Here is a 16014-nt window from a genome sequence, read left to right on the forward strand (position 1 = left end):
AAAGAAAGAAAGAAAGAAAGAAAGAAAGAAAGAAAGAAAGAAAGAAAAAAAGAAAGAAAACCCCTGTGTGATACATTCACTGGGCATGGGATGCCCTGAGGCTGATAGATGTAGGATTACTCAATCCTTTATGAAAACTTCTCCATTGATGGAAATAGAAACCTGCTTGGCCACTAGCACCGCTCCCTGGAGTACTTCTTAATCCTCTGAACACAATAGAGGATTATAAACAGTGAAAACTCTAAAGGCCTCTGGAAACCTGATGGGTCATTGAACATTATTAAAAAATAATGGCTAAGTTTAAGTTATAACTATATATTAAGACTTAATAACAAACTGCAACCTCACTAATCACCACAATTTTATCAACAAAAATCTTAAACAGAAAATCAATTTTCTTGTTCAAAGTGGAAAGTTTGTTTAATTAGAATCAGCACTTAATAAGGGAAACACATTAACATCTTACACAGGACCATCATTTTTTAAAGCCAAGCCAAATGGAGTGATTATATGAACTTCCTTTCCAAAGGGGGAAAAAAATGAAAAGAGGGACATCTTTGTCATTAAGCATCTTTATCATTGAAGATCTGAACCTTTTCCTTGGGATAGCTATGGGACATTTAGATAGTTTCTGTGTGTCCAGGGGCTGGGCCTTGTGAGTCACATTGTCAAGGCCTTTGCCTTTCCCCACACAGGCACACTCTATGGCACCCACAGCACAGCATTTTTTTTTACCCCCTACCAGAAACACAGAGGCAAATAATGTGGCCAGAGGAGACTTGTCCAAGGTTCATATTTGCCCTTCGACTATAAATGAGATTAGCAAATATTTTAAAAGGGATAAGTTCTTAACTTAGGTGCCAGAAAGAAAAAGCAAACCAGACCCTGTGAAGGTATTTACAAAGTGGGCAAATTTGCATAACACACCGTGTCAAACACCAAGAATGCAGATAGAATGATTTTTCCTTTGGACACTGCAGAAACAGGGAGCTCAGAAAGAATGCCATTTGGGTGTTACCCTGGAGTATTCCCTGCAAAGGGGCTCTTCTGTCACGGCAGCTATGTTTCTTCTCATCTTGTGTCTATTTAAAATCTTGGACCCATCGGGAAAGTTCCCAGAAATTCTGTAGTGAATGTATTCAGTTAAGCACTTTATAAAGAAGCCTTGGCTAATACAAATCAAAGCAGCCACACTGTAAAGAAAAGGCCAAGGTCATGCAAGCATAAACTGGAATTAGCCATAAGTAAGAAGCATGAAGGTTTTGTTTACAGAACACAATGTGGAGCAACAGTTCCTCATTTTTGTGACTGATATGACCTTTTTAAATATATGCCTGTCTCCATAAACCAAATTAACCATACATTTTCCAGTTCCTTATATCACTCTGTTATGTGCAGCTAAAGTCTGAAAGACAGCAAGTTAATTTATGTATCCTTCCCTTGCCAAGTGTGATTAATTGATATAATATGTCAATTCCTTTTATGCAAATGTTAAAAATGCAAGTTCATCTATATCCATATATATTGTAGATTAATGCTTTCAGAAGGGATGATCTCACTGGGGCAGTCACGGGCAGGAGCTTCTTCATAGTTCAATTTAGGAGATATTTGTTGCATTTATTACTCCAAAAACACTGTGCTCTGTGCTATGAAGGAAATAGGTGCCACTGTGCTCTCAAAGAGCTTAAAATCTAGTAGAAAAGATCAGCTTTGCCCTCTGCAAACCTGCCATCTGCATCTGCCTGTCTTCTGGACCTCAGTAGGTGGAGCTACTCTTATATTACTAAAATCCCACATTTAGGAGTCATCCTTTATTCCCTCTTCACTGCCTCCAACCATTTCATCAGCAAATCTTACAAGTTCTATTTCCAAAATATATCATGAATCTGCCTTCTTGTCAGCTCCTGTACCAATCCATTTCTTATCTATTGCTAAAAACAAATTACCCCAAAACTTTAGTTGCCTGAAATAATTTTTTTTTTTAATGCCCGCAGATTCTGTGGCTCAGGAATTCAGACAGAGCATAACAGAGACAGGCTGGAAGATAAAGTCATCTGGAGGGGCATTCACTGGCATTGATGCTGGCTGGGGGCTTGCAGTCTCAGTTTTCTCTCCATTTGAATCTCTCTATATGGTCTCTCTGCATAAAGCACTTTGGGCTTCCTTACAACATAGTGGCTGGCTTCCCATGGAGTCAGTGCCCCAAAGAGAAACAGCAAGGAAGAAGCTGTATCCTTTTTGCTGTCCAGCCTCCAAAGTCATACCATCACTTCTACCATACTCCAGCGTTTTTAGGAGTCACAAGCCTCTTTTCAATTCAAGTGGAGGGAACATTGACCCCACCTTTTTATGGAAGCAGGATCAAAGCATGTGGGATGCAAGATATTGGCATGTACAATCCTCCATACCTGGATTACTATAATATCCTTCTAACTAATCTTCCCCATTATCCACTATCTCCCTCAGTCCACTTTCCCCACCAAAGACAGAGTAATCATTCATTTTACATTGCATTTAAAACAAAAACTGTCTCTTTCTCATATAATAGAGACCTCAAATGACTTTCAACTGAACTTAGAATAAAAAATCAAAACTTCTTGCCTTGGTCCATAAAGATCTGCATGTTCCCCCCTTCCTTCATATACAAAAAGTCTTCTATTTCCTCTTTCCTTCTCCTCAGGGCTTTTGTACACCTTTGCCTCTTCCTGAAATATTTTTCTTCCAGTCTTTCCATAGCTGTATTCTGAATTCTCTTTACCACTCAGCTCAAATTTCACCTTCTCAGGAAGGCCTTCCCTGATCACACATGATGGTTAATTTTGTGTCGACTTGACTGGGTCATGAGATGCCCAGATATCTGACTAAACATTATTTCTGGGTGTGTCTGTAATGGTCTTTATGGATGAGAATAGCATCTGAATCAGTGGACTCAGTAAAGCAGGTTGATTGCCCTCTTCAGCATGGCTGGGAATCATCCAATCCACTGATGTACTGAACAGAACAGAAGGTGAAGGGGGAATTCACCCCTTTTATGCATGGTTGATGGAATGGGACTTGGGTCTTCTCTTGCCCTTGGACTGAGACTTACTCCATCAGCAACCCTGGTTCTCAGGCCTCCAGACTCTAACTAAACTGAACCATCAGCTTTCCTGGGTCTCTGTCTTGCAGATGGCTGATCATGGGACTTCTCAGTCTCCATAACTCTGTGACTCAATTCTTCACAATAAATCTCTCTCTCTCTCCTCTCTCTGCTCTGCTTCTCTAAAGAAACTGGACTGGGGCGCCTGGGTGGGTCAGTCGTCAAGCATCTGCCTTCTGCTCCGGTCATGATCCCAGGGTCCTGGGATGGAGCCCCGCCTTGGGCTCCTTGCTCAGCGGGGAGCCTTCTTCTCCCTCTCCCTCTCCCACTCCCCCTGCTTGTGTTCCCTCTCTAGCTGTCTCTCTGTCAAATAAATAAATAAAATCTTTTAAAAATAAAGAAAGAAACTGGACTAATGATACCCCTTATCTAAAATATCTTGGCCTCCATGATAGTTTTAATATCAATTCTTTGCTTGTTTGTTTTTGCATGTCATTTATTGTAATATATAATTTCTTTACTTGCATTTGTTTCTTTTCTTCTCCTTCTTTTTCTCCTTCTCTCTTTCCCCCTCGTTCTATTCTTGGTATATCCTCCTCACTAGAATATGGTGTCCATGAAGTTATTCTCTGTCACGTCCTATACCAGCATTGCACCTGGCATATAGCAGGCACTCGAGAAATATCTTTGATATGAAAACAGTCAGCATATTTTCTAACAATTATAGAAAAATCTATAATATAAAAGTTCTAAAGAAAAATACAAAGTTCAAAGTGAGATGGGTTACATGGAATCGGAAGGATCAGGGAACGTTTCATAAAGGCAGGTTTGAACTGGGTTTCGAAGTATGTGTGTGGGAGGGAAAGGAGAGAGTCACTCAAGAGGGAAAAACAGACAGGGCACCTGGGTGGCTCAGTTGGTTAAGCGATTGCCTTGGGCTCAGGTCATGATCCTGAAGTCCCGGGATCGAGTCCCGCATCAGGCTCCCTGCTCAGCGGGGAGTCTGCTTCTCCCTCTGATCCTCCTCCCTCTCATGCTCTCTGTCTCTCATTCTCTCTGTCTCAAATAAATAAATAAAATCTTAAAAAAAAAAGAGGGAAAAACAGAGAATATTGAGGGAAAGTCCAGAAGGCAAGTTTAAACGGAGGATAAGATACTTAAGAAGCTAATAGAGGAAAGGAATGGACGGGTAGTGTGAAGCCAGATAATGAATAACCTACAATGCTGTATTTAGGGATTTTAACATGATTCTACAATCAATAGGTCTGTATTTCATGGTTTTTAGCAGAGATTGAGACATGAAGTGAATTGTATCAAAAGACTGTTATGGCAGTAGTATATACTGTTGAGGGATGAAATTGATTAAATGTTGGTTAAATTTTTTTCAGAGGTAAGTTACCTGCCAAAGGGCTAAGTTGTCCTACAGAACTTCTGGCTAAAATCCAATCCAGAAACCCAAAGCTATTATTCTACCTTATAAACTAGAAATATGATACTACTACTTCTTGTGAGCAAAGAGACTAGGGATATTCCCAAGAAGAACTTTATTTTCCCTCAAAAAGTTGAATTTACCACCAATTACTAAAATTCCTCTTCTATGATGGGGATAGAATCTAGTTCTAAATGTAAATGTTATAATTTGTCAGCTTTCCTTTTAGCAATAGCATCATTCGCCTAAATGAAACATAGGTTCTAGAAAATTATTTTCCTCAACTTTAAGGTTTTAGGACCTAAATGGAGGGAAAAACTTTATGGTTAAAATGAGGGAAATGCAGGCCATTATATTAATCAGTGAATTATTCAACTAAAGGTAAACAATCTCTAAACATAGAAACCATCTGTCTGCAAGTTTCCAAGTTTGTGGAATAGCAATTTGTTACTTCCCATTTGATTAAGTTATCCCAAGAAATGTCAATGGCATTCCATTCCAAAAGGGACACAAGCTTTCTCTGTTGCAGTTTCCAATGTAAAAACTCTCTCACCTTTGTAAAATCTATTTACCGGATGGCAGGAGACTGAAAGGCTTGGAGCAGTAATGGCAATGCCAAAGCTATAGATCATCTCAACCAGGAGGATTTTGCCCCATGGTACTCTTTTCTGAGGACAGATACAAATCCAAGAGGAAAATAGCTGCTCAAGCAGAGACACAATATTACACTTGTGAATAGCAGTCCATGAGCAAAACCCTGATATTGATCTTTTAATATTTAGACCATTTCTGTTTATTACCATGCTTTGGGTGGATATTTTTATATTTCTCTTTCTGTTGACCCTCATTATATAGTTATTTTTACCTATAACTAAACTCATAGCATAGTAAGATGGAGCCAGCAAATATCTAACAAATTGGATTTTGGTTGGAAAAAAAAATCATTTTAGTATTTCCTCCTAAGAGAGGCTTTTCCCCATATTTCTTATCACTAGATTATTGAGTGGATAAATTATGATCAACAAGGCCTCACTTGCTGGTTGTTGGTTTGATAAGGATATTTCAGAAGCAGAGAAAAAAACTAATTAAGTTAGCCACATGGCACTTAAATTGGAGTATAAAAACTTCCTAAGAACGTGTTGAGTTTAACAAATGCCTTATTACTTAAAAAAATAATCACAAAACCTGGAGTATAATAAATTCTAGTGGGAGGCCCTGGATTTGGCAGTTAGGACTAATAATTATGGTAGATTTTGGAACATAGTTGCTGACAGCATGGCTCTGGGTAAAGTTTCTCTGTGGGCACAGATCTCTACTGACATATGGGAAGCTCATTCTCACAGCTCTCTGCCCCCATGGTGCCCCACACATCGCTATTACAGCACATTGTTTTATAACTATTTATTTGTCCATCTTCCCCACTAGACTGAACTCTTTGAAGCCAGATATTTTTATCCCCATTTTCATCTCATTTGTCTCTGTAGTCCTAGTAACTAGCATAAGTCTGATCAATAGAAAAAACTCATTACATATTTATTGTGTGTATGTGGGTTTTTAAATAATCAGGGACAACTGTCTCTTAAATGATAGACTACATTGCTTTTTCTAGATGAGATCAATAATATCTTTAGTCATTACTCACCTTACTAGGCATCTGGTGAGAAAAAAGGATCCAGTTTAAACTCTTTTGCCCTCAGAGTTATTTAAAATTTTTAGTTATTTAAGTTTTTTAGGATTTTAATCCATGCCAATCCTTGCCAACCACTTCAATCATTCCTCAGGCATAATAAACTTTGTATTCATTCAACAAGATCTTCTTATTCTATATATTTGCTGGATTCCTTTAAGGGATTAATCTGTTTTCTCCTTAAGAAATGAAATGAAATGTTTCAATGCACCAGCAATGGTAGAGAATAAGTTAAACACCAGTGTACCCATCACTCAGTTTTATCAAATTTTAACACTATGTTACATGTGTTTCTCATAATTTTTAAGAAGTTAAACATTGTATGTATAATTAAGGGTCTCCATGTACCTCTCCCCATGACTTCTCTCTCTCCCTAGCATCCTATAGATATTTTTATACCACTTGGCAACCACTTTTGTCCTATAAGCATTATAGATTATATTTTGCAGATTTCAATCTTCATACAAATATTATAAGATGTTATATATATTTACTTAATTTATATTTATTGCCCATTTATTTGATTTATTTATTCAACTAATATGTATTGACCTTCAAATATGGATCAACCATGGTGGTGAAGATATAGCAGTGAACAACACCAATAAACTCCTGCCTTCATGACATGTTCAAAAAGAGGCACATAGAAAATGAACAAATAAATATGTAAACATCTAATATCTCAAATGACGCTAAACACTATAGAGATAAATCAAGCAGTGAAAAGGAAATGAATAGTATTTGGGATGCGAAGTGATCCGATAATTGTTATTTTAAATTGAGTTTTATAGAAAGACTTTAATATTAAAGAGATTTTGGAGCACAACATGAAGACTGTGAGAGTGTGAGCCCAGAAAACAAAAGGGAAATAAAATTGCAGGCAAAGAGTACATCAAGTGCAAATGTACTGAGGTAGAAAATTCTCTAGATTGGTTGACAAACCACAAAAAAAATATTGTATTGGGAGCAGAGAGCACACCATGAAGGGATTTTCAGCCACTGAAAGAACTTGGCTTTTATTCTGAGTAAAATGAACAAACTTTGAAGAATTTTAAAGAAAGACATGGTATGTTAACATTTATATTAAAAATGTATTAGTTTTGCTGTCATATGGAGAACAGACCATAGAAGAGCAGTGACAAAAGCAGGGAGACCAGTTAGGAGGACTTTTCAGTGATCCAAGCTGAGATGTCTGTGGCTGGTCAGAAGTGGTCTGATTCTGGATATATACATATATTTAAGGAAGAGCTGACAGTATTTGGTGATGATTGGATATGAAGTTTGAGGAACACAGGAGTTAAGAATTACTCTAAATTTGGAATCTAAACAACCAAAAGAACAGTGTTTTCCTTAACTGAGATGGGGAAGGTTGTGAGAAAGTCAGAGAGAAAGATTTGGAGTTTGATTTTAGACCTATTAAGTTTGATATGTCTGTTAAACATCTAAGCGGAAGTGCTCAGTGATAAATTAATATCAATATGGAGTTCAGAGGAAGATCGAATCAATCAAGATATATAAAATGGATTCAACCCCATTGAGATGATGTACAAAGCCATAAGACTGGACGAGATCATTTAAGAAGGAGATGAAGATAGAGAAGTCAGAAGACCTGAGAATGGAGCCCTCATGTGTTCAGTGTTTAGAGTTTGGGGAGATAAGGAAGAATGAACAAAGGAGACAGAAAAGAATTAGCCAATGAGGTAGGAGGAAAATAGAGAAAATGACGTGCTGAAATGGAATCAAAGAAAATGTTTCAAATAGAGAGCAATCAACGGTGCTATATACTGATAGAAAGTCAAATATAATAGTACCAAATATACAATAATATAAAAATTGACCATTGGAATAAACAATGAAAAGGTTACTGATAATTTTTGACAAAGACCTCTTCCAGTGAGGTGGTGGGAAAATGTGTTGAATAGAGTGGGTTTAAAAAAGAAAGGGGGGGGGAGGAGCAAGATGATGGAGGAGTAGGGGACCTAAATTTCATCTGGTCCCAGGAATTCAGCTAGATAGGGATCAAACCATTCTGAACGCCTAACTCAACAGGAGATTGAAGAAAAGAATAGCAGCAACTGTCTGAACAGAAAAGCAACCACTTTCTGGAAGGTAGGACATGTGGAGAAGTGAATCCAGTGGGGGAGGGGGCCTCCATCAGCCGCTACTGTCAAGTGATAAAGCAGCCAAGCACAAAATCGGAACTTGTAGAGGTCTGCTCCGCTGAGGGACACTGTTCCAGTGGCTAAGAGGGGGGTGGAACCCTCGCTGGGACAGTGTGGTCTCAGGACCCTCAGGGTCACAGAAAGACCAGGGGTGCCTGAGTGCGGCAGAGCTCCCAGGTAGCGGAGCGGGGAAGCTGGCTGCAGAGATGGAGCCAAGGAGTGGGCGGGCTCTCAGCTTGGGGTTGCCATAAGCCATGATCTGCGGCATAGTCCGGCCACTGCTTTTCCAGCAGGGACCCAACAAGCGACAGATCTGGGGAGATTCCCCTTCCTCCACCGGGAGGAGTGGCTCGGGAGTGCACCACAGGGATCTGCTGGGTTTGGAGACTCCACACAGGGTTGGGTGCCAGAGATAGAAATGCTCGGTCACAGGCCAGGTGAGCTCAGAGTTTGGCCGGTGACCGGGGAGACGGGAGTGATTGACTGCTTTTCTTTGGGGGTGCACTGAGGAGTGGGGCCTCGAGTTCTCGGCTCCTCTGGGATGGAGATTGGGAGGCCGACATTTTCACTCTCATCCTCCAAAGCTGTGTGGAAAGCTTGCAGGGAACAAAAGCTCCTGAGAGCAAACCCGAGCAGATTACTTAGCCCGGACTGGCAAGGGTGAGGCAATTCCACCTCTGGCAAAGACATTTGGGAACCACGGCAACAGGCCCCTCCCCCAGAAGATCAACAAGAACAGCCAGCCAAGAGGTAGTTTAGGGATCAATAAGAATAGCAGAACTCCAACACTAGGGGAATACAGCACATAGAATTCATGCCTTTTTTCCCCCTGATTCTTTACTCCTACAAAGTTAATTTTTTTAATTTTCTTTTTTTTCTTTTTATTTTTTTTTGAATTTTTCTTTTTCCCTTTTTCAACCAACATCTTATCAATCCCTTTTTAAAAAATCTTTTTAATTTTTCATTTTTAGAGTCATATTCTATCCCTTCACAGTAGTTAACCTTATTTTTGGTATATATATATATATATATATATATATATATATATAAGTTGTTCTCTCTTTAAAATTTTGGGATACAGTTTCTTCTAACAGACCAAAATATACCCTAAATCTCTAGTGTATGGCTTTGTTCTAGTCTCCTGCCTGGTCACATACTCTCCCTTTTTTTTTTTTTAATTTAATTTCTCTTCTTTCTTTATTCAACCAACTTCTTATCAATTCCTTTTATAAAATCTTTTATAATTTTCATCTTTATAGTCATATTCCATCCCTTAATCATACTTACTCTTATTTTTGAACACATATAAGCTTTACTTTCTTTAAAATTTTGGGAGGCAGTTTCTTCTAACAGACCAAAATATGCCCAAAATCTAGTGTGTGGCACTGGTCAATTTACCAGCCTGATCATAATTGATCATATTCTTTTTTTTTTTAATCTTTTTCTTTTTCTTTTTTTTCTTTATTCTGTCTTTCCCTTTCTTTTCTCCCAGTTTCAGGTCTCTTCTGATTCGTTTAGTGTATATTTTTCTGGGGTATTTGTTACCCTGTTAGCATTTTTTCTCTCATTCATCTATTCTCCTCTGGACAAAATGACAAGATGGAAAAAAATCACTCAAAAAAAAAAAAAAAAAAGAACAAGAGGCAGTACTGACTTCCAGGGACCTAATTAATATGGACATTAGTAAGATGCCAGAACTAGAGTTCAGAATGACGATTTTAAAGATACCAGCTGGGCTTGAAAAAAGCATGGAAGATATTAGAGAAACCCTCTCTGGAGAAATAAAAGAACTAAAATCTAACCAAGTCGAAATCAAAAAGGCTATTAATGAGGTGCAATAAAAAATGAAGGCTCTAACTGCTAGGATAAATGAGGCAGAAGAGAGAATTTGTGATATAGAAGACAAAATGATGGAAAATAATGAAGCTGAGAAAAAGAGAGAGAAACAACTACTGGATCACGTGGGCAGAATTGAGAGATAAGTGATACCATAAGAAGAAACAACATTAGAATAATTGGGATCCCAGAAGAAGAAGAAAGAGAGAGAGGGGCAGAAGGTACATTGGAGCAAATTATAGCAGAGAACTTCCCTAATTTGGGGAAGGAAACAGGCATCAAAATCCAGGAGGAAGAGACAATCCCTCTCAAAATCAATAAAAATAGGTCAACACCCCAGAATCTAATAGTAAAACATACAAGTCTCAGAGACAAAGAGAAAATCCTGAAAGCAGCTCGGGAGAAGAGATCTGTAACCTACAATGGTAGAAACATTAGATTGGCAACGGACCTATCCACAGAGACCTGGCAGGCCAGAAAGGACTGGCATGATATATTCAGAGCACTAAATGAGAAAAATATGCAGCCAAGAATACTATATCCAGCTAGGCTGTCATTGAAAATAGAAGGAGAGATAAAAAGCTTCCAGGACAAACAAAAACTAAAGGAATTTGCCAACATGAAACCAGCCCTACAAGAAATATTGAAAGGGGTCCTCTAAGCAAAGGGAGAGCCTAAAAGTAACACAGACCAGAAAGGAACACAGACAATATACAGTAACAGTCACCTTACAGGCAATACAGTGGCACTAAATTCCTATCTTTCAATAGTTACCCTGAATGTAAATAGGCTAAATGCCCAATCAAAAGACACAGGGTATCAGATTGGATAAAAAAACAAGACCCATTGATATGCTGTCTGCAAGAGACTCATTTTAGACCCAAAGAAACCTTCATATTGAATGTGAGGGGGTGGAAAACCATTTATCATGCTAATGGACATCAAAAGAAAGCTGGGGTGGCAATCCTTATATCAGACAAATTAGATTTTAAACCAAAGACTATAATAAGAGATGAGGAAGGACACTATATCCTACTTAAAGGGTCTATCCAACAAGAAGATCTAACAGTTGTAAATATCTATGCCCCTAACATGGGAGCAGCCAATTATATAAGCCAATTAATAACACAAGCAAAGAAACACATCGACAACAATACAATAATAGTGGGGGACTTTAACACCCCCCTCACTGAAATGGACAGATCATCTAAGCAAAAGTTCAACAAGGATATAAAGACTTTAAATGACACACTGGACCATAATGGACTTCACAGATTTATTCAGAACATTCCATCCCAAAGCAACAGAATACACATTCTTCTCTAGTGCCCATGGAACATTCTCCAGAATAGATCACATCCTAGGTCACAATTCAGGTCTCAGCCAGTACCAAAAGATTGCGATCTCTCCCTGCATGTTTTCATACCACAATGCTTTGAAACTAGAACTCAATCACAAGAGGAAAGTTGGAAAGAACTCAAATACATGGAGGCTAAAGAGCATTCTACTAAAGAATGAATGGGTCAACCCGGAAATTAAAGAAGAATTTTAAAAACTCATGGAAACAAATGAAAATGAAAACACAACTGTTCAGAATCTTTGGGATGCAGCAAAGGCAGTCCTAAGAGGAAAGTATATAGCAATACAAGCCTTTCTCAAGAAACAAGAAAGGTCTCAAATACACAACCTAACCCTACACCTAAAGAACAGTAAATAAAGCCTAAACCCCAGCAGGAGAAGAGAACTAATAAAGATCAGAGCAGAAATCAATGAAATAGGACTAAAAAAAACAGTAGAACAGATCAACGAAACTAGGAGCTTGTTTTTTGAAAGAATTAATAAGATTGATAAACCCCTGGCCAGACTTATCAAAAAGAAAAGAGAAAGGACCCAAATAAATAAAATCATGAATGAAAGAGGAGAGATCACAACCAACACCAAAATACAAACAATTGTAAGAACATATTATGAGCAACTCTATGCCAGCAAATTAGATAATCTGGAAGAAATGGATGCATTCCTAGAGATGTATCAACTACCAAAACTGAACCAGGAAGAAATAGAAAACCTGAACAGACCTATAACCACTAAGGAAATTGAAGCAGTCATCAAAAATCTCCCAACAAACAAAACCCCAGGGCCAGATGGCTTCCCAGGGGAATTCTACCAAAAATTTAAAGAAGAATTAATGCCTATTCTTCTGAAACCGTTCCAAAAAAATAGAAATGGAAGGAAAACTTCCAAACTCGTTTTATGAGGCCACCATTACCTCGATCCCAAAATCAGACAAAGACCCCATCAAAAAGGAGAATTACAGACCAATATCCCTGATGAACATGGATGAAAAATTCTCCTCAAAATACTAGCCAGTAGGATCCAACAGTACATTAAAAGGATTATTCACCATGACCAAGTGGGATATATAAAGATGTGGTATAGATATATAGTGGAATATTATGCAGCCATCAAAAGGAATGAAATCTTGCCATTGCAATGATGTACATGGAACTGGAGGGTATTATGCTGAGCGAAATAAGTCAGTCAGAGAAAGACATGTATCATATGATCTCACTGATAAGAGGAATTCTTAATCTCAGGAAACAAACTGAGGGTTGATGGAGTGTTGGGGGGTGGGAGGGATGGGGTGTCCGGGTAATAGACATTGGGGAGGGTATGTGCTATGGTGAGTGCTGTGAATTGTGTAAAACTGTACCTCTGAAACAAATAATACATTATATGTCAAAAAAAAAAAAGGAGGAAGGGAAAAATGAAGGTGGGGAAATCGGAGGGGGAGATGGACCATGAGAGACTATGGACTCTGAGAAACAAACTGAGGGTTCTAGAGGGGAGGTGGGTGGGGGGATGGATTAGTCTGGTGATGGGTATTAAAGAGGGCACGTACTGAATGGAGCACTGGGTGTTATACGCAAACAATGACTCATGGAACACTACATCAAAAACTAATGATGTAATGTATGGTGATTAACATAACATGATAAATAAAAAAGAAAAGAGAAAGAATTTTTGGTAGGAACACAGCTGTGTGACTCAACATTTTTCCCTTTGTCTTGGACAAAATACATTTTCTGAAAGTGCAGGGCTCAACCTAAATTATATAACCCATATCATTTTGCCTTCAAGTATTATAACTAGAATGAACAAGGCCGGTGGCAAAATCCTAGTGGATCCGGATAGCTTATAAAATCAGTGAATTCAGAGCTAGATAAAAATGAGTGGTATTTACCAGAAATAGCCTACCTCTATAGAAATAAAAAATGAGACATCTTAGGGTTCTGTTTCCTAGAAGATTACCCTGGCTCTATTCAACTGCTTGCAAGAAATTTCTGATAGTTATTAGTCCAGGAAAATACAATTCATCCAATAAAAAGCAATAAAAAATTATATGGCACAGTATCAATACAAGGATAAGAAAAAAATTAGATAAAAGCAACAAAAGTTATCAGTGGGTAAAAGACACTCATAAAACCTTGGTACCATAGGCTAATACAAATTTTCACTAAGGATTTTGCAATGGAAATTTCCAAACTTGATAAAGTTATTACATTTCTGAAGGAATATTATAAAACAGAAATATAAAATATAAGGAAAAAGATGTTGATAAATAGATTAAATGTGATCTGATAAAACTCAGAAATGAAGTAAATATCTCTCTTACAAAAATAAAGTGCAATTGAAAATAACACAAAATAGATTATATATCATGGAACAGAGCAAGAGACACAAGAAATGAGAAAAGCAATCTAATTGAAACAGAAATTAAGAGTTAAAAATGATTAGAGAGAAAATTTTTGTTGTAAAATACAGGCAAAAGAGAACCAATATATGAATCTCTGAAAAAGGAAAGCAAAATGATGGAACACAATAACACTGAAAAATATAATTCAAAAACTTTCTTGAAATACAAGAATACTTGAATCTATGTATTAAAATTTCCCATGTACCATAGAAAATTAAACACAACACAGAGCACTCAACACTAAAATATATTTTAATAAATGTGTTAAGCTTTAATTAGAAAGAAAGAAATCTTTGGTAGCCAAGACTAGAGAAGAAATAGCTTATTGTTAGTGTCATCATATATCTCAGGCTTTTGGGGGAGGGGCAAAAGGGGAAATGCTATCCCGGTTTATGGCTTTTGTTCCAGTATAATTACTATTAGAACACTCCTTTTCTCTTAAAATTGCCCGTTTGAACAATAAATTTTATAAGCACCAAATTGGTATCATGTTTCCCTACAGTAGTCTTCACGAGTTAGTAAAGGAACATTTACAAGCTTATATTCAGGCAAAATTATCTCCAATTGTAAAAGCTATAGATAAGCAGTTCTGATGTGTTAAGAAGAAATATTGTTCCAATGAAGCTATCTTGAGGAATGTTCTAGATGAGTCAAAGATGAGGTAATGAAAATGGATGGAGATTTCCTTAATGCATGACTTAATCAGCCCATAAGCCAACACCGTACAAACGGGGAAAGACTAGAGATATTTCCCCAGAAATCATGCAAAACAAAATGTCCACCATTATCATCAACACAATTGAAAAGAAGAAGTATGTAGGGGCATAAAACCTGAAAAGTAAGAGGTGAAATGATCATTTTTGCAGATGTTATATCTGTATACCTGTATAAGCCAAGAGAATCAATTGAAAACTAACATAAATAAGATAATTCCATCAGGTAATATAGTATAAAATCAATATAAAAATTAGATTTTATATATACTAATAATAAACAGTTTGAAGGTTGGAATTGTAATTCCAATTAGAAAAGTCTTATTTTCACGAGGAGTAAAAATTACAATAAAATACCTGAGAATGAAAGGACATATTTAGGATTATATGAAAGAGATTTGTCAGAAGAAATATGCAAAACTGTATGAGAGAATTGTTGCTTAAATGAATAACATACCAAGTTCTTGGGTTAGAAACTCAGCATCACAAAGATGTCAATTCTCTGCAAGTTAACTTACAGAGTTAGTTTATAAATGTAATGGTTCCCAATTAAAATACATAGGATTGTTGAGGCAGTAGAAAAACAGATACTATGTTCACATAAAAAAATAAACAGGAATAGAAAGAAATTCTGAAAAAGAAGGGCAATGATAAGGAGATTAGCTCAATTAGATATTAAAAACTTGTATTTAAAAGTCTCAATCTTACAATTGAAACAATATGATACTGGTACATAGACAAACCAACCAATATACAGGAATATAGAAGTATAGAAATAGCCTTAAGTTGGCATTTCAAAGGTGGAATATTCAATAAATGGAGTAACCTGGTAGCCATCTTAAAAAAATAAAATTAGATCCATACTTATACCGTATTCAACCATAAGTTCCAAGGGATCCAGAGATTGAAATGTTTTAAATAGTCAATAAAAGCACTAGAAGAAAACTTAGGAAGATTCTTTTACAACTTTGGTGTGGGACCAGTTCTTCTAACCAAGAGTTCTGTTATAAAGAGCAGGAAATGGGATGGTAGCTGGAAGAATGAGCGTAAGATGAAAGAGGGTATAGCAAGTTGCATACTCATGGGAATAATCCAGTAGAAATAAAAAATTTGCTCTTGCAGGAAAAAGAGAAATTCTTAGAGTGGTGTGCTTGAGTAGGTGAGAAAAGATGGGATCTAATGCACAAACTGTGATTAGCATTAGGTTTTGATATTTGTCCATGATAGGTGTAGCTCTTGGCCATTATTGTAACTGTGTGTAGTATCTCTTTATATGATTATACCAGAATATTATTTATCCATTCCTCCCCTGGAAGATATTTAGGTTGCTTCTATTTATTTATTATTACAA

Source organism: Neomonachus schauinslandi, chromosome 2, assembly GCF_002201575.2.
Source record: "Neomonachus schauinslandi chromosome 2, ASM220157v2, whole genome shotgun sequence".
NCBI classification, from domain to species: domain Eukaryota; kingdom Metazoa; phylum Chordata; class Mammalia; order Carnivora; family Phocidae; genus Neomonachus; species Neomonachus schauinslandi.